We start from the raw sequence: 18,921 nt of genomic DNA, 5'->3' as shown, positions 1-18,921 counted from the left end.
CATACTGAGATGAGGAAATTAACGGAGAAATCGAAAAGGTTTTTTATCTCTATAGTTTAAACCTCTATAGTTTTCAATGTTGGATCTAAATCCACTTTTATGCAAGGGAATTATAAATGACTGTTTCCATATTGAAGGAAATATACCGTGTTTAAGAGAGGAATTAAATATCCTTGTCAAAGGTAAGTAAATATATTTGGCACTATTTTTTAGGAAGCATGAGGGAATCATGTCTGGGCCGTAACTAAAAGATGATTTTAACTTATTTAAATTAAGTAGGACGTCTTTTTCAGAAATAATTGGAGCGTTAATTAAAGTACTCGAACACAGCACGTGCTGATAAGAAAAAGTTTTGGAAGAATTATTACAGTAGTTTGACTTGAAAAATTCTGAAAACATATTGGATATAATATCATTGTCACTTGATATGATAGATTTGTATTTAATCGCGGACATAAATTTGGAATTCCTGCGTTTGGAGTTGACGAAATCATAAAACGATTTTGGATTACTTACAATATTCTTTTTTACTTTATTTAAGTAATTATTATAACATTTTTTGTTTAGGTCAAAATATTGTCGACGCAATAGAGAATATTTAGAGTAGTCAACAAGTGAACTGGTTTTTTTAAAATGGTTAAAGGCTCGAAGGTTTATTAATAATTACTATTGGAACATACTTTTCAAATAATTTCGTAATAATGTTATTAAAATGAGAGACACTCAATTAAATGTCACCATTATAAGTAGGCCATGTTATTGTAAAAAGTTCTGTATTTAACTTTTTAAAATTAGCTTTTGCAAAGTTAAACCGAGTACAGAAGCACGAAGTTTGATGATTATTATCCCAAAGCAGGATGATATGAGTTCTCTGGTAGAACAAGAGGATTACTCTGAATAACGGAACACTTTGAAGAGGTATCAACGTATACTAAATCTAAGCATTTACCAAATTTATTCGGAATCAAATTAATTTGGTTCAGACCCAACTCGGACATTTTTTCGAAAAACTCATAAAAACATGACCGATTGTAAATCGGCACGATATAGTCATCGAAAGGTTTCCACGAAGCTCACGGTAAATTGAAATCACCTAATACAATTATTGAATCTGCATTATTTGCCATCGAGGTAGCACTATTTATTAAAGAAGCATGCTGCAGGCATACAGATAAGTCCAAATGGGGTGGTATATAAGATAGGGTTAAATAAATAAAGCAACTATTAACGTAGTCCCTGAAACAAGAACATTTTCAGATGGGATAGAGGAATGCACGGCATATAGAACACCTCCTCCGATTCTGTTCAGTCGATCACATCTAAAAATTTGAACTTCGCTGTTTAAAATCTCATTATCAAAAATGTGAGGTTTTAACCAAGTTTCTGTAAATCCAATTATATGGAAATTAAAATTGGAACTGTTCAAATACAAGTCGGTTAATTTTGTATTAAGACCTCTAACATTTTGATAACAAATGCTTAGCGAATTTCTACCAATCAGTTTTTTTATATCGGTGGTTGCTTTTGGTAATTTAACAATGTTTTCCTCAGTTTGACTTCTAAGTTTAGGTTTAAATTCGCGTACAAAAGCCACAGGTGGTCAGAATGAACTATCTAAGATCTTTTTGAATGTTTCAAGAGATACGGCTATTTTAAACGATGATATACTTCTATCATAATTGAAGTTAAATTTGCGGATATTGATATCATCGATTTTTAAACGTGACGAAATGTAAGATTTAATGTCCTCCCCCAAGGTATCTTTGGCAAGTCTCGAAATAAATATAGACTTTTTAGGTAGAATAACTATCAAATTATTACATGATGCTACTAAGTTAATAGGGGGAGCCTCTGGAATTGTGGGACACTTATTATTATTAGATAGAGCTTTTGGGGAATTGAGCTCTTTGGAAGTTGACGGCTTATCACCTTGAGGGCAAGGAGAAGAGATATTTATTAGGTCATTGGGAGGAGACGTTCTTTTCTGTACAGAAGAACTAAGAGTTACTTCATCGAAAGGACGTTTACGCTTAGGAGCAGGTTTAGAGGATTCGTGAGAATCATTCAGGCACTTAAAAGATTTGAACAATTTTTCATAGTGCCTAAATTTTTCAGTGAGGGTTACAAGATCACGACCGATTTCGTTAAAGCCATTGCGTGTCTCCCTATAAACTTTAAATAGATCGATTTCAATAGATCTACAATTTAAACAGGACGAACGCAATCCCTTACAGTCGAGAATAGAATCTAAGATTCTACCTGTCAGTCCAGCACATTTAATATGGGCAAGCCCATCACAAAGCCAGCATGAAACGTAGCGATCTGACTCGCCTTTAATGTTACAATTGGGGAAGTTACAAGACATAATAAACCACAAGAATGAAGATCAAATAAAAGAGTAAGTAGAACAAAATTTAATAGATAAATAATAAATTAGTGTGTTAATAAAATAATAATAATAATAAATTCAATTAAGAACAAACGCAAAAATAATATCAATTTTTTTATCAAAGTTTAAAACCAAGACAGTTTGAAAAAGCAATATAACGAGCAGTTTTAGAAGCACTGGAACAAATAAAAAGCTACACGCAACACAGCTGTGAATAAAGAAGTAGTGAGTTCGCAGAAACTCGGACTGACGTATGGCACGACTTGAAGCATTCTACGACACGGTCTATTCGGTCGAATATTATCTAATAATGAATGCTGGGTCTCAAGATGTTGTTGTTGTTGTTATAACGATTATCTAATCCCCGTTTGGGTGATAAATTCTAGATTCGTTGTCGTCGAGGTCATCTAACGGAAGGCCCAGGAAACGAGCTGTTTCGACGGGGTCGGACCATAGGGAAAGGGGTGTTAGATGAGTGGGGTTTGTAGGGCATGCAAAGAGGTGGTTAGTGTCATGCGGAGACTCATTGCATGCAGGACATGTGTTTAGTATGTCGGGGTCTATTCTGGATAGGTAGGAGTTTAACCTGCTACAGTATCCAGAACGAAGTTGCGCGAGGGTCACTCTAGATTCGCGAGGCAACTCGAGCTCTGTGTCTGCAATGGGTGGTGGTTTGACTCGTATTACGCCATTCACTGAAAGGGAGTCGGTGAAGGTGTTAATGGCTCCACTGTGAATGGCGGTCAGTGCTTGTCTGAAGTTAGTTGCGTCCGAAGTCTGGTCGACGTGCTGTCTGATGTCGTCGACGTAGTCAAGGAAGGACCTCTTGATGTTCCTAGGAGGCTGCTCCGCTGCAAGCAGGCGTCTGCAGGGGTGGTTTCTGCGAAAACATCCCAGCAGAAACTGCTTGGAGAGGAGCTCATTATGTTCCTTAACCGGAAGCATACGGGCCTCACTGTGTAGGTGTTCGATTGGGGACATCAAGAGGCACCCCGTGATAGTCCGGAGTGCAGTGTTCTGACAAGTCTGGAGCTTCTTATTCTGCGTGTCACTACATCCAGGCGACCATATTGCGGCTGCATAATTGAGGACCGGCCGGCCGATTGCCTTGTATGTTGCCAACAACGTTTCTTTGTCCTTTCCCCATGAGCTGCCGGCAAGCGACTTGAGGATTTTGTTGCGGCTCTGTACTTTGGCAGTTATCGCGGTCGTGTGAGGAGTGAAAGAGCACAGACTGTCCAAAGTGACGCCTAAAATTTTAGGGTTATTTACTGTCGGAATTTTTGTGCCATCGACTGAAATGTTCAGGTCCAGTCTGTACTCCTTCGTCCAATTGGTGAAGATGGTCGCTGTGGATTTAGTGGGGGAGAGTGTTAAGTTCCTTGCAGAAAAGAAGCGAGAAAGATCGGAGAGGTAGCCGTTTACTTTTGAACACATGCCATCGATTCCATTGCCCGACGTCAATATCGTACAGTCATCTGCGTACGAGGTCATTGAAATTCCCGCTGGTGGCTGGGGGAGTTTCGAAATGTAGAAATTAAACAGTAGCGGGGAGAGGACACCGCCCTGCGGAACCCCCTGTTTAATTTTTCTGAGTTTGGAGTTTTGACCTCGAAATAGTACGGATGAGTGTCGACCGCTCAGGTAGTTCATGGTCCACCGCTTCAACCCTGGAGGGAGCGTTGATTGTTCCAGGTCCTCAAGTAGCGTTGCGTGATTGACTGTGTCAAAAGCTTTTGACAAGTCCAACGCTACGAGGATCGTCCTCTCGCAGGGTGGCTTCTGGTTCAGGCCATGAACTATCTGGGCGTTTATGACGCTAAGTGCTGTGGTGGTACTGTGCACTTTACGGAAACCATGCTGATGGTCTGCTAGGCTCAGGTGGTGGGTGAATGACGGGAGTAACAAGGCCTCAAGTGTCTTCACTACTGGGGAAAGGAGAGTTATCGGGCGATAAGACTCCCCTTTGTTGGCGGGTTTCCCAGGTTTCAGTAGTGGGACCACTCTTCCGACTTTCCACACATCGGGTATTTGAAGAGTGGATATCGACAGGTTGAGGACCTTGGTGAGGTAGTTTACTCCCGTTGGGCCTAGATGTTTTAACATCAGCATGTTTATTCCGTCAGGGCCGATGTATTTGGATGATTTCGCCTTTTTGATGACATTCTGAACCTCCTCATCGGTGGAAGTAAGTGGTGCGCAGTCTTTTGGCATTTTGCGCAACCGTCGGGTAACACATCGTTTGGCCTTGTCGGTCGAAGGGTGCAGTATAAACTGCCGGCTAAAGTAGCTCGCGCACTTCTTCGGGTCCGAGGAGGCATGGTCATCGAATTGGATTTCAACCCGATCGTCATGTTTCCTCGGATTTGACAGGGCCTTGACAGTAGTCCAAAGCTTACTCACACCGGTGGAGAGGTTGCAGGACTTCAGGTGCTCTATCCATTTTGTCAGCTTATGATGGTTTACCATTTGCCGAATCTCCAAATTGAGATCCCTTATTCGGGGATCACAGGGATCGGCATGGCGTAAGGTGTCGCGCTCATTTGCTAATACAGCTGCTTCGGCTGGGAAATTAGGGCGGAGTTCCGCTATTCTTCCAGCCGGTATGAAGCGAGCTGTAGCAGCAGCGATCACCTTGCGGAATTGACGCTCGCCAACGATGACGTCCGTAGGAATGGATAGTGCGTTGAAGGTGCTCTCAGTAAATTCTGTGAAGCCGACCCAGTTAGCTTTGTTAAAGTTAACATAGGTGCGGTTATCCACAGAAATAAAGTCAGGAGGTTTCTCGATCGAGATAATTATGGGCAGATGGTCTGATGCAAGAGTTAGCATAGGTCGCCAGGTTATACTATTTATCAGACCACCGCTAGCGATGGTAATATCTGGCGAGCTATTACAGGTGCCCATAATTCTGGTGGGGGCTTCGTCATTCATTGTGCAGAATGTCGAATCGTCTATCTGTTCCGCCAGCTCCATCCCCCTACGATCGTTTGACAGGCAGGAATGCCAAAGATCGTGATGCGCGTTAAAGTCGCCTAGCACCAGACGGTTTTCACCACGAAGTAGCGCATCTATATTCGGGTGATATCCTGTTGGGCAACATGTAACTGGGGGGATGTATATATTAAATATTTCGAGCTCGACATCGCCTGACCGGACAGCTATTCCCTGACATTCTACGGTAGTGTCCCTGCGGTCGATGTCAACATCGATTAGACGATATTGCACGGTGTTGTGCAATATGAAGGCTAGGCCTCCACCATTATCTCGCTCGCGATCCTTACGTAAAACGTTGAAACCTGCACAACTCAGAAGATCTGAGCGGCTGTTTAACTTGGTTTCTTGGACCGCAGCTATCGTTACGCGCTCCCGGCTCATAAATGCAACTATCTCCTCGATCTTGCTCTGGAGTCCGTTGCAGTTGAATTGTAAGAGTCGCGTTTGTCGCGGGTGTCCAGTCGTGATCCTAGGGGTGAGTGGGGTGCGTGTAGGTGGTGGTTGTTGCAGCTGTGCTATCCGCATGGGCGGTTGTCGCACTATGGTGTTGGTTGGCGACGCCACTGTTTGTGATTGCGGGGGCAGACTCCCACAGCATGGGGCAACATACAACGCACTCCACTCTCGTGTGGTGCGCAGGCCAGAACACGACAGAAAGTGACACCAGCCAGTACAAGAATTGCACTTGACTGATGTGACATTCCGGCGTATTATGGTCTGACACACGGAACAGACTGTGCGAGGAACCAGGAGTTGCTGTGTGGTTCTCGCACGGGGATTGGAGCTGGATGAAGGTGGGGGGGGGGGAGGTTGGTCAGATTGGGAGTTGTGCTGTCTTTGTGAGCTCCTAAGGACCGTGGAGGTCCTATTTTGGCCACTCGACTGGAGTGGCAGCGCAGTGCGCGAACATGGTGTAGGTTGCACGGCCGTTGAGGCAAATGTCGCATTATTGCGTTGACAGCATGGGGCCACGTAACTCGTGGTCCACTCCCTGTGTGTCTTAAGGCCCGAGCAGGTCTTAAGATGGCTCCATCCATTGCATGTATTGCACCTAACCGAGGTGGAATTTGGATGGAGCCTTTTTGCGCATACGCAGCAGTAGAATACCTCGGGGCCCGGGTTGGACTCGATGCCAGCACGGGTCAGGAGGATACGGAGCAACCCTGCTGCTAGGCGTTGCTCCAGTGACGACAAACTTAATCTAAAACTTACCGATCCAAACAGGGTTAGATCGTCGAAATAACAGCCCTTGGCCGGATAAAATCCGGGTCAATTCCGGTATCGCAGAACCGGCTGTTGTGGGAATTGGGCTGGGTCTCAAGATGGGTAATAGTGGTGCGAATAGTATGCTTAGTAGGTTGATCATAAGTTCAGCGAAGCGCGCGAAACACATTTTTTACAGAACGTGAATTTTCGTAATAAATTTGAATAATTCTTAAACGTTGTTCAGGCGTAATCTGTCAAAAGAAGGCTATTGAAAAATATTATTTTAATCCCGATATATTAATTGGTGCTTTATATGTATATTGGAATGTGAAAGAGTCAGATGGAATTTAAAATTGTGTTATATAGGAAGTAGGTATGGTTGTAGTATTTCCTCCATTTTCGCACTGTAATATGGGAATGATTTGGAAGTATTATGTACCGTATTTGATTGAAATCAGTTGAGCAGGTCCCGAGATATGAGGTTGGACCTAAAAATGGGCGGCGACATCCTGATCAATTATGTATACATATATTATGTTATATAATGGAGATAGATACACTCCATTAGTTTTAGGTGATACAAACAACCGTTAGGCGAACAAAACTATTATACTCTGTAGCAACATGTTACAAGAGTATAAAAATAGACTATATAATTCCACTTCAAAAATTTATTTTATACATTTTATGAACATTTTAAATTTTTTTTCAAGAATTTTCTAATCTTTTCTGGGAGAAGTTGTGCCTCATTTTTCTTTTTGTTGCAACATCTACTAGGTTTACAAGTTTCAAAATATCGCCAACGGAACTTTTACTTTTCCGCGTATTTATTGCAAGTGTTAAACGTTTGACGTCTTTCAAGGAAAATTGTTTGATTTGATTTCGTTGAGTCATTTTCTGAACTTGACAAAAGATAAGATAAAAAACTTTAGTTTATTTTTAATATTCGAATAGTATACTTGTCCATAGGCTGATCCGTGCAGTTTGTTGGTAAAAACATGACACATAACATATATCCTTATCAAGATCTACTAATAAATGTGGAGAGCAGGCCGCATTGTCTAGCAGTAGAAGTACCTTGCTAAGGTATTATTTTCTTTCACTTGTTTGATAAAGGATTTTTCAAACCAGTTTTTGAACAAAAGCTCTGTCTTCCAAGCCTTTTTGGTGTTAGCGTATTCTAACGGTAGCTGTACTTTCTTAAACGTTCTTGGGTCTTAGCTTTTCTGATCACCAGTAATTTAAGCTTACGCTCTCAGTTACATTGCAGCAAACCTGAGGAGTAACCATTTCTTTACCAATTTTGCGACCAGGTGCGGATTTTTCAGTAAGCAACGCAAGCGTTTTTTCTGGCATCTTCCTCACAAAGAGTGCAGTATCATCTGCATTATAAACTTGAGAATATGTAAGGCTTATTTCTGCAATTTTTGTGTGTAGTTTTTCAAAAAACGGTTGCGTAGAAACTGGATCGTGCGATAGTTTCTCGCCAGATAGTTCCAGAAGTTTTATTCCGTATCGTGAAAGAAAATTCTTAAGCCAACCTTTGATAGGCATAAATTCAGCATTTGGTACATAAATTTTAGCAGAGAGTAGCTTAGCCTTTTGTTTCAAGATCTGGGATATAATTGATGAATTGCTTGGCGTTTTGTTATAAACCAAATGTATAATACATTCGTTTTTCCATCAGTTGATATTCAGCAAATCGCATAGCTTTGCATTTACCAATCCTCTTTCCCTTCTAGCATTGCAAATACAAATAAATTGAACGAACTTATTTAAAATGTCCTAATAGTCTTACTTATCGAGCTTTAACCCATTCAACTTTATGTCAGAAATTGTAGATTTGCCAACATTGTACTTTTTTAAAACTTGACGAAGTAATTTTTCTCTATTTAATTTATTCAGGACTTCTTTTTTCGGGTCAATTGTTAGTAATGTGTGCTTTATCTTTGTGCTCCTTAGATCTGAGGTACTGATAAGATTGCCTCTACTTTGTTTGATTTGTTTTTCCGTACCATGAGACTGCTGGTAGTATAACATAAACTATATGGGAACGTTTAAGTAACTGATTTTTGTGTGTATGTAAGCTGCACTTTCGGCTAGCTAAAATTACCGTAGTTAGCATGCAACACACGATAAATAATTTTGTAGATAAACTCTTCGTTGTATCCCACCCCCACAAATTTTTTTCCCCACAATATAGGTATTAAAACCCGTCTCACTGGAGCGGCAAATTAAAATTATAACATCTTATGAGATTGTCATACTTTTTACATGCAGCTAATTAGCGGGGCCTGTGGATGCTACTTGTTTGCAAATTTTCTTTCTCTTTATGTGGGATTACGAACTGGGTTATTCATAGTGCGTTCTTTAATAATGCTTTGACCACTGCAGGACGGCACAATGGATTTTAGTCTGTATGAATGGATTCATGGTATGATTGTTGATATTGGTGATACTGATTGAGTTAATATTCCGGGATTGGACAATGAATTTAAATTTAGCTGTTTTATTCGGATCTGACAATGTTGTTAGTATTTTGGGAGATTTTGACTACAATTTATGAAATTTTTGAAGTTGTTAATTTTTAGCTAATCTCTTTGAACTAAGTAGATGAGTCGAGGGAACCTCGTTGATTTACATGCACTTTTTAATTTAGCGAGCATTCTCATGGCGTTCCCTTATAAAAGAACTATGCTAATGTCTCTCACATATCAACAGAAAACTCTTTAAAGCGAGCACATGCTAATACCAAAAATGTAGACAACATAATTGGATTATTCTGCGTTTGATATAAATTCTACACATTTTCAAAAGTATATTTGCGGGCATTTATTGAAAATTTGTTGTTGTTACTCATAGAAATTAAAACTCTACTTAATTTCGTTTTTCCAGGAATCTCAAAAAAAATTTGTTCCTCGGGAGATTGATTCTGGTCCTACCATGTTTGTAGAGGCTGCAGAGCGGGCCAATTCGTCAGCAAGTTTATTTCCTGCTATACCGGTGTGACCAGGCACCCAGTTAAGTGCTGCCTGACTATCGCTGAGTATGGCGATGCTCTTATTGCAGTAGTCGCGTTGGATGTTTATTTCTACACACCGACTTATAGCATATACCTCCGCCTGGAATATGTTAGGAAAACTTCCCATGGGAATGGAGAGCTTGGTGCGTGGTCCTGCGACCCCTGCGCCAATCCCCTCCTCCGTTTTCGAGCCGTCGGTGTACCACTTGATGGTACTGTTCCTTAGTAGTAGGTCCAGTGTGGAATCGTTCCATTCTGCCTTACTGCCAAGGGTAACCCTGAACTTCCTAGTGAAGCTTATTGTTTTGGTAATGCTGTCCCTTGGAAGAAGGGCCAGTGGCATAGCGTCACTTAGGGCCTTCATCTGCTGGGACGAGATTACCTTCCCTTTGCCAAACCCTTCTGCTGAATTTGAAGCAAGGTCTGTTTGGCCGTCTGCTCGATCACTATATGTAACGGTGTTAGCTCCAGCATTACTTCCAGTGCTGCAGTCGGACACGTACACATCGCGCCCGACGCGCAGATACAGGCAAGTCGTTGCAGCCTCGAAGTCCTACCGAGGTCTGCGATGCTTTGGAACCCCAGGCCACCGCTCCATATCTTATGATCGGTCTCACAATCATGGTGTACAACCATCTGATAATCCTGAGGTTGCAGCCCCATGATTTCCCGGCAAGTCGATTGCACACCATGAGCGCTTTCGTAGCTTTGGCTACGGTTAGGTCCACATGCTGCTTCCACCCTAGAGTGGAGTCCAGCGTGAGGCCCAGGTACTTTACCGTGCTGGCCATCTCCAGTTCCGTTCGGTATGATTGTAGTTTTGGAGGGGTTGATGTTTAGGCCAACCCCACTACACCATTCCTTTGCCAGCCTTAATCCCCTTTATACAATATCGCAGAGAGTGTCTGCGAATTTACCCCTAGCTAATATAACAATATCGTCCGCATATCCCTGACAGCGGATTCCGTTGCTAGTTAGCAGCTCGTTCACAACTAGGCTCCAGAGTAGGGGGGATAGCACTCCACCCTGTGGACAGCCTCTTGTTGTGCCAAGACGAATCTTAGTGTCGCCTACTGTGGTTTCGGCAATCCTGGTGCACAGTACTGCTTCAATCCATCTGCGCACCGGCATCGCCACACCCTTTTTCTCATGTGCTTTTGACACGCTCTCGTGTGACGTATTGTCAAAAGCACCTTCGATGTCAAGGAAGGCGCATAACAGCACCTCACCCCCGTCTAACGAACTTCGGATCTCTGAGGTCAGCTGATACAGAGCAGTATTAGTTGATCTGCCTGCCCTGTAAGCATGCTGCGTCGCGTGTAGCGGTGCAGCCTTCAGCACCTTCGATCTTATTTCGTGGTCTATGATCTTTTCCATGCTTTTCAGTAGGAAGGAAGTTAGACTTATTGGTCTGAACGAGTTTGCCAACGAATAGTCTTTCCTTCCTACCTTGGGTATGAAGATCACCTTTGCAATGCGCCAAGGTTTTGGGATATACGCCAGCGCCAGGCTATTCCTCATCAGCCGAACAAGGTGGGGTAGTAGGACCTGCCCCCCCTGTTGCATAAAAGCTGGAAGGATACCATCCGCACCCGGAGACGTATACTTTTCGAAGGAGGCCACAGCCCACTTAATGGAGTCCGCAGTAAAGAGCTGTTTTGCGGCTGTCCAATCTAAGTGAGTTGGCTTTCGTTCGACCCTGGGTCGAATTAAGTCTTCTCGAATTGTTTCCGGGAAATGCGCACATAGAAGGGCCGTGGCTCTTTCCTCCGCGCTGGACGTATATATCCCATCCGATCTTTTAATTGCTAGAACTGTGTCGGTCTTGCGACTAGCCAGAGCCTTATGCAGCCTTGCAGCCTCTGGCGTTGAGGAGACGCTTTTACAGAACTTTCTGAAGCTCTTCTGCTTTGCTGACCTGATCTCCTTGTTGTAAGCAGTTAGGCTGCACCTATAGTTTTCCCAGTCTCCGGTACGTTTAGCCCTGTTGAATAGCTTGCGTACCGTTTTTCTTAGGTCTGAGAGCCTACTTGACCACCAGGGACAACTGCAGTTCTTGGTGGTCGTCTTTAGGGGGCAGTTACTTTGTATGCTTCTATAATGGACTGATTTAGCGCAGACAATCTGCTCTCCAGTCCAGAAGCAGTGGCACTGCTGTCCAGCTGCCCCCTCCTATTGAGATTTATTTCAAGCGTATCCCTAAAGGTGGCCTAGTCCGGGGATACGCCTGGGAGGGAGTTGCCTAACCTCTACCTCTAGTGCGAATCTTATGATGCGGTGATCCGACATGGAGGATTCCGATGACACTCTCCATTGCCCGATCAGTCCTGTCATGAGTTCGTTACCAAGAGTGCTGTTAAGCACCTCCCTTCTTACACTAGTTATAAAGGTGGGTTCGCACTCCACGTTTACAATGCTTAAATTCCTACTTACTATAAATTCAAGTAAAGACTCACCCCGTGTATTGCAGTCCGTGCAGCCCCATTCAGTGTAATGGGCGTTGGCGTCGCATCCCATGACGAGGGGCAGGTTCTTCCTCCTGCAGTAATCCACTAGGCTCCCGACGGCCTCTGGGGGTGCTGTCGGCGTGTCTCCCGGAAAGTAGGCCGCTGCCAGGCGAAGTCCGCTCTTTCGTTACATTTTACCTGCACAGCGTCCAGGTCTTGTGTTAGGAACTCTGAAATACAAAAGTAATCAATATCGTTCCTAATTACTATACAGGTTTTGGGTCTCTCACTTGAGAGATCCCAGATTACCTTGTTATTCACCATTTTGAGGCCCCTGACCTCTTCTTTGTAGATCCATGGCTCCTGGATCAGTAGAATGCCCAGACCATCCGGGTTAGGTTCACCTGGGCAATTTCAATTTGTGTCCCTGAGTCCCTCGAGAAGCTCTTGCGTGGAGGGTAGCGCCCCCCCTTGTTCGCCAGCCTTCTCCGTAGGGACCTTCACCGTGGTTTCAGCAGTTGCCGCCTGCTCCGCCATGCTGGTGCCGGGATGAGTCGCAACATCATCTACCAGCATCTTCTCCACCGCTTCATTTTCGGTGGCCGTCTTCGGCTTAAATGGCCTAAGGACCACCGAACTGAATTGGGGGGGGGGGTTTGGGTCGGCTTAGGCTGCCTCCGGTCCCCTGTGTGTTGCTGCCTTTCTGCCGCTTGGTGTTTGGCGGCTCCTGTGGCGTTAGCTGTCCACTCTTGCGCTTCGCGGCTTGGGTGGTCGAAGGCGCTGCCCTTTCGCAACCCCGCCTTGCGGCCTCAGTTGCGTTTACCGGGCGTTGGCTTCGATTTCCGCTGCTCTTTTTGCTGCTAGATGCGGTATTGCCACTCTTCCGCTTCTCCGAGGCAGGGGAGGCATTGTTTCCTCTTACCCTGTTACGCGCCAACTTTTCGGCTTCCTCCGGAGTCTTCCCCTCCTGGAGGTGCCTGAGGTACCATTTGAGACTTACACCGCTCATGCCTCTCCTCCTGGGATCGTCCTGTCCGCCTGGATTCCCACTTGTTGGTAGAGGGGGTAGTCTGCCTCCCCTCTTCCGCTTTCGTTTCCGAGTCGCTCGAGTCCGAGCAGGTGATCCTGCTCGGGGGAGCCTCTTTGGGGTTCGCTTTTTCCGCGCCGGCCGCAGTCAATTTCACCTGCTGAGCGCCGCTGCACGAGTGCATATCGTCGTCATCCCTTGCATGCTCCTCGAACAGCGCCCGCTCTTCTGGCGAAAGGGCGTCCAGGAAGCTAAACTTTTGTTTATCCCCTGAAACTCCCTTACCTGCACCGGCGCTGGTTTTGTTGGCCTTGTCCATGTCCGTTTGCTGTTGTTGTTGCCTTTTTGTGTCCGTTGTTGTTGTTTTTTGTTTAATTGTTTCCATCTTGTTCTTACGACCGTAGGCTCGACATGGCGAGCCGTCCGGTCAACGTTTTATAAAGGGAACGCAAAAGTCCACCGCGCCAGAGCCCCATGACGCGGTAAGGCCACCGTTACTTCCCAATGCGGCCCGGTAATGGGAAGGCTCCGTTAGAATACAGGCGAATTTACCTCCTGGCTGCAAATCATCCAATGGGCACGGGAGTCGCATAACACCCTGGATTAGGAGGTGGCAGCTCTTGGTTGTCGCCCGCATGCGGCTTCTGACAACCCGCGTGAGAGGTGCTAGGCAGCACTTCTCACATTGGTTGGGAGATGCCTTGCGACCTAAGCCCCAGCATCACGGCAAGGCGCCTGCCATTCGTAGAGGCTAAGGATGACATGATACGAAACTGTTTGATTGAGATAGAGTTGTCAAAACCCTCATTTTTTATAACATTTGCCAATCATGTCACTGTCGATAGGAAATAAAGTAGGTATTTTAAAAATTATCGATATTATGATATTTTTAGGTCCTACATCACGCATATCCAGTCTTAAATATGTATATTAATATTACAAAATTTTTAGAAATCATTTAACATAATAAAAGAATATTTAAATAAAAAAACTATAACAAAGAAACAAAACAACTCATAATAAAATGTTATGATTTTATGATTAACGTTTTAAATGCAAATATTTCGCATTTATAACAAAGAACAGAAAAAATCTTTAGTTGCACGTTATTCAAAAGTATTTGTGTCGTTCCGCGAAATTTCGTTTTGTCAGCTACTTATTGCGGGTTTATTTCTGGCATCCCTTCATAATCAGAGAAAGAGAATGAGTGAAAATTTAGGGAAAATGGAAGATCTCGCATCATGTCATCCTTGGCATTCACGGTTGCCAATGGACTTTTTTTTCTGGACCAAAAGTTGACCAAATTGAGTAAAAATGGACCAAACCTAATTCGAACCAGAAGAGCGGAAGTTGGAAGGAGAAAGGGGGTGTTGTTCGGTGTGTAGTGTGAGAAAAAACATAAAATATATTTTTCCACAAACAAAAGAAATATACGTTCAGGTTATTAATTCCTTACAATCTTTTTATGATACATTTTTTAATTTTTTATTTTACTTGAAACCATTCACATTTATAATTTAGTAAATCTTTCAGGTACACGAGTATAGGTACACCTTATATATATTACATTTAGTAACACTTGGTATGGTATACACATATGTACAAAACGAAACAAATATTAAACAGTCTTCAGGCTTAAGTGCTAAATAGGTATATTATCAGTAAACATACAATACTAAAAGTATAATATATTGTAGTATGAATATAATTTAAGCATGCATATCAAAACCAAAATAGGATCAAGTATTTTAATTTAAAAGATCTTAAGAGCATTTTAAAATATCATATTAATAATATTTACAAGTGGATTATTGTAGCTAATTATAAGATATGAAATGCTTAATTTCTATTTTATTAATTCTTCTGGCGAAAACTGCATCAATAGTAGCCCCCCTTTTGTCGTTGGATTATTCCTACCATTACTCATTTCTAAGAGAATTTATATTTGAGGAATTGTAGTAATGGCGAAGCTCCTGGCAATGAAAAATTTACAATAAAATCACCTGCAAGAATTATCGGCTGTTTACAATATTTTACGTGTTCGCCCTCATTGAAGCATTTGGCGATAGATAAATAGCTATTCGAATGATTTTCTCGCCATTGTTATCGTTGGGTTTGATTTTGCACTCTGCTGCACATAAGTCCCCTATCTGTCCTTTTCATTACGATAGATGACAACACCTAAATTTCGAATTTCATTACGTTGAAATCTCACAACAAATTCAAAATTTGGTACTTGTACATGAGGTTCTTCATCGCTCATAAACGTTTCTGATAACATCAAAATATTCGTGTTTTGGAAGACTCGTTCGGTAAAGTCATTGGCTTGTGCAAGTTAATTATAATGCACGACTTCTTCTGTTAGCCGTCTAATTTATTCTGCCTGTTGCTTTTTGTTATTCTGCTCATCAAGCTCAGCTTCATTGTTAATGAGTGAACCGATTTCCAAAAGTCCGCATTACGGTTGACGCCAGTGGGAGAGGTAAAAATCGGTTAGTGACTCAATGTTCACTACAGTGTTGAACTTGTAGAGAGGTTACTAGTAACCGTATTTGATAACTTTTTGAAGTGAAACTTCTTTTCGCTCGTTTGGCTGTAATGCCAGTATCGAATGAAACGAAAAAGTGAAAAGGGAGGGGAAAACGCGACAGATTCATAGTAATGTTAATTTTCTCATTATTCTCTCTACATTGCCAAAGTGGGCGGGCTCACGCAATAGACTTGACGGACACAGTAGCCCAACGAACGAATATTCTATTATTGTCGGAAACATGGATAATCAATGAAGAAGCTGTGGATGTGCCGAACTTCGATTGTGTCTTCCATTTCAAACGTCCCAAAGTAAGAGCTATTGGGGTAGCTGTCTACCATAACTCTACTGACAGTATAAATATTGTCATGAATTTACAACAAATTAACTGGTTGTCTGTGAATGCTGCTGCAGTTGGAGATATTGGTGCATATGTAATGATTCTTCTCTACATCACTCCGAACCAGAAAATTAACGATATAATAAAATTCATACATAGGGCACTATTGGCATATACTCCCTCTAGTGCAGCAGAATTAGGAGAATATTTGCACACTATGCCAATGATTTTAAGCAGTGATTTTAATGTCAATTTTGCCTTGGAAGAAGCTTGACCACTTGTACAATTTTTAGATAGTAAATTTAATTTAAAAATTAATAATAATCCCAAAGACTCAACAACCAAATTAGGCAGGATAATAGATGCAATTTTCTCAAGATATTTAAATAATTTACAATCACAAGTTTTCATTTCATATTTTTCATACCACAAACCAATTGTATCTTTTCTTAAACATGAAAGTATGGAAGTGAATGAATAAATGTTTTATAAATGGAGGCGAAAACATCAGCTATCTTTTTTCATTAACTTAACACCCAGCCAAAATTCCAGAATAATGAATAGTGGCTTCTGGTATCGGGGAAATATTTCTATCTCATAAAACTTGCTGAGCATTTTCATTTCAAGTGCCCATTGAGATCCATGAAGTTACATTTCTATCGCTTAGCTTTCTTGGCTGTTTGGTTTTTTTCACCTCTCCCAATGAAATTGGTTTAAAATTATTGTTATCCTTGTGGAACATAAAAATATGTGGTCCGCGAATGTCCGTGACAGTCAGAATCTGTCAAATATTAACACATACACGTTCTTATGGACACATTTATTTAGACAGCACACAAAGACGACGGCACGACGCGACAGGGAAATTTTCTTGCCCGGCAAATGTCATCTTGAAGCCAGCTTCTTGAACATTGTGAAGCCGGCAGCGACATATCAAACAGCTGATGTACACAATTTCTTTGTTGCCGTACTACAACCTTTCACCTCGATGTAATTTAAATATTTTGCTCAAAGTGAAATTTTTTGTGCAAAAAATAAGTAAATCGATTAATTGCTTTCAAATTATTAATTGTTATTACATTATCAGTGCTATTTTATGCTTCTGTTGGTAAAATAACATTAGATTTGCTAGGACTTTGAATAAGTCTACATTTCACATATTAGCGGTAATAGCTGCCCATTGTCGTATTCAAAATAAGAAATGGTTTTAATTTAGCGACTGCGACAACTGCAAGCCTGCGGCCGTAAAGTCGTACTGTTGCCTACAAAAAAAGGATATCCCACTAAATACTAATTTTAATTTATGTCATTGCCATATGTTTTAATTGAAGGTGTATGAATATGGATTTTACGTTTGTTATTTAATACTTTTAGATTTCTTTTGAAATATTTTTTATTTTTATACTATAGGTATATTACTGCTCTAATTTCTTTAATTTAACATATCCGCCAACTTCTTCCAAAACCACAGAAACATTCAATATTGACTTTTAAAACTTGAAGAGAGTCTAGCTTATTGTAAAAGGCCAAGGACTTCAAATAATCCCACAAGAACTAGTCTAATGGTGTTAAATCACAACTTCTTGCAGACCATTCAATGTCACAATTTCTTCAAATTATCGAATCTCCAATAATTCGGTTGTTGCACGTGCTGTCGGACAAGTAACATAGCCCCATTTTATTGGAACCAAATGTTGTTAAGGCAAACTGCTTCCAATTGCGCATATAAAAAGTTGGTTATTATCAATTTATACCGTTCTCCATTGACTTAACGGTGTCACCAACTTCATTTCGTAAGAAGATTTTATTAAGAGCTCATATAAGGTAAGCTTTATTTATAAATTATGAACAGCATCTTAATTAAGAGAACACTTTAATAATTCTATATCCTTCTATCTAATATTTTTATGTATGTATGTATGTATTAAATAAAAGGCTCTTTGAAGATTATACAACCCTGGCAAAATTTATGTATTCTATAGTTTCAAACACACATGTATTTTCTTTAAGCTATCTACAACTTGTGTTAAATACCTTTTATTTTGATTTATGCATTTGTATATATGTATGTACATAACTTATTATGTGTGGAGCTTTGAAGCATAGAGCGGTGCTTAATTTTTATCCCAATAAAAGTCAACACAAATCCTTATGATGATAAAGATATTCCTCCGATGATTTAACATAAATTCGTATTAAATTTGCGCTGCTTCATGCCCAAAACTCAATCACTAATAAAAAGTGTGGTGAAAGTTTTTGGGCAATGCGTTGATTTTCCCTATTTTGTGTGGAATTTTCAGCGAAATTATAGCAATATGCTCTCCTCGTTGCCTGAAAATTTTGTTTGAGTTTTGGCTTGGTGCAGGTTGCGGTATACTCTAGGTCGAATTTAAAGAGAACGCGGTGAGGTAAACTTCGCCGTATGGTGTCCTAACCCAGCTTAACACAATTCAGAAATGATGGTGAATATGGTACGTGGAGGAAAGTACAGAACATTTTGCGGCACCATCATATTTACATAATTTTCGTTCGTTGAGTAGAGCTGAAAATTTCGTAAAACTTTTGATTTTACCCGCCTGCATGCTTGCCATTTGTTGTTGCTAACAGTTGTTATCTTTTATCTACTGACATTGTTACTGCAGCTGCTTGATCTTTTTATCAACAAAATGAAAACGTTACGAAAAATTGCATCTGCATATAATTTATACTTTTCATATGCTTCGCTGAGGCGCACAGTCAAATTACGTAACGATCTTCAACACATGCACACATATAATATATACATACATAGATACTATATATATTATACTATTTATGTTGCATAAATAAACGCTATTACCGTTAGTTACACAAACTTCCTTGTAACATATACATACATATGTATATTGATACGGTGATAGAATATGGTTACATACTTATATGCTTAGAGATATTATCTGCTTCCATCAATATTAAGTTTAATA

Source organism: Bactrocera oleae, chromosome 3 (assembly GCF_042242935.1).
Source record: "Bactrocera oleae isolate idBacOlea1 chromosome 3, idBacOlea1, whole genome shotgun sequence".
In the NCBI taxonomy this organism is placed as follows: Eukaryota; Metazoa; Arthropoda; class Insecta; order Diptera; family Tephritidae; genus Bactrocera; species Bactrocera oleae.
This window is presented reverse-complemented; position numbering follows the sequence as displayed.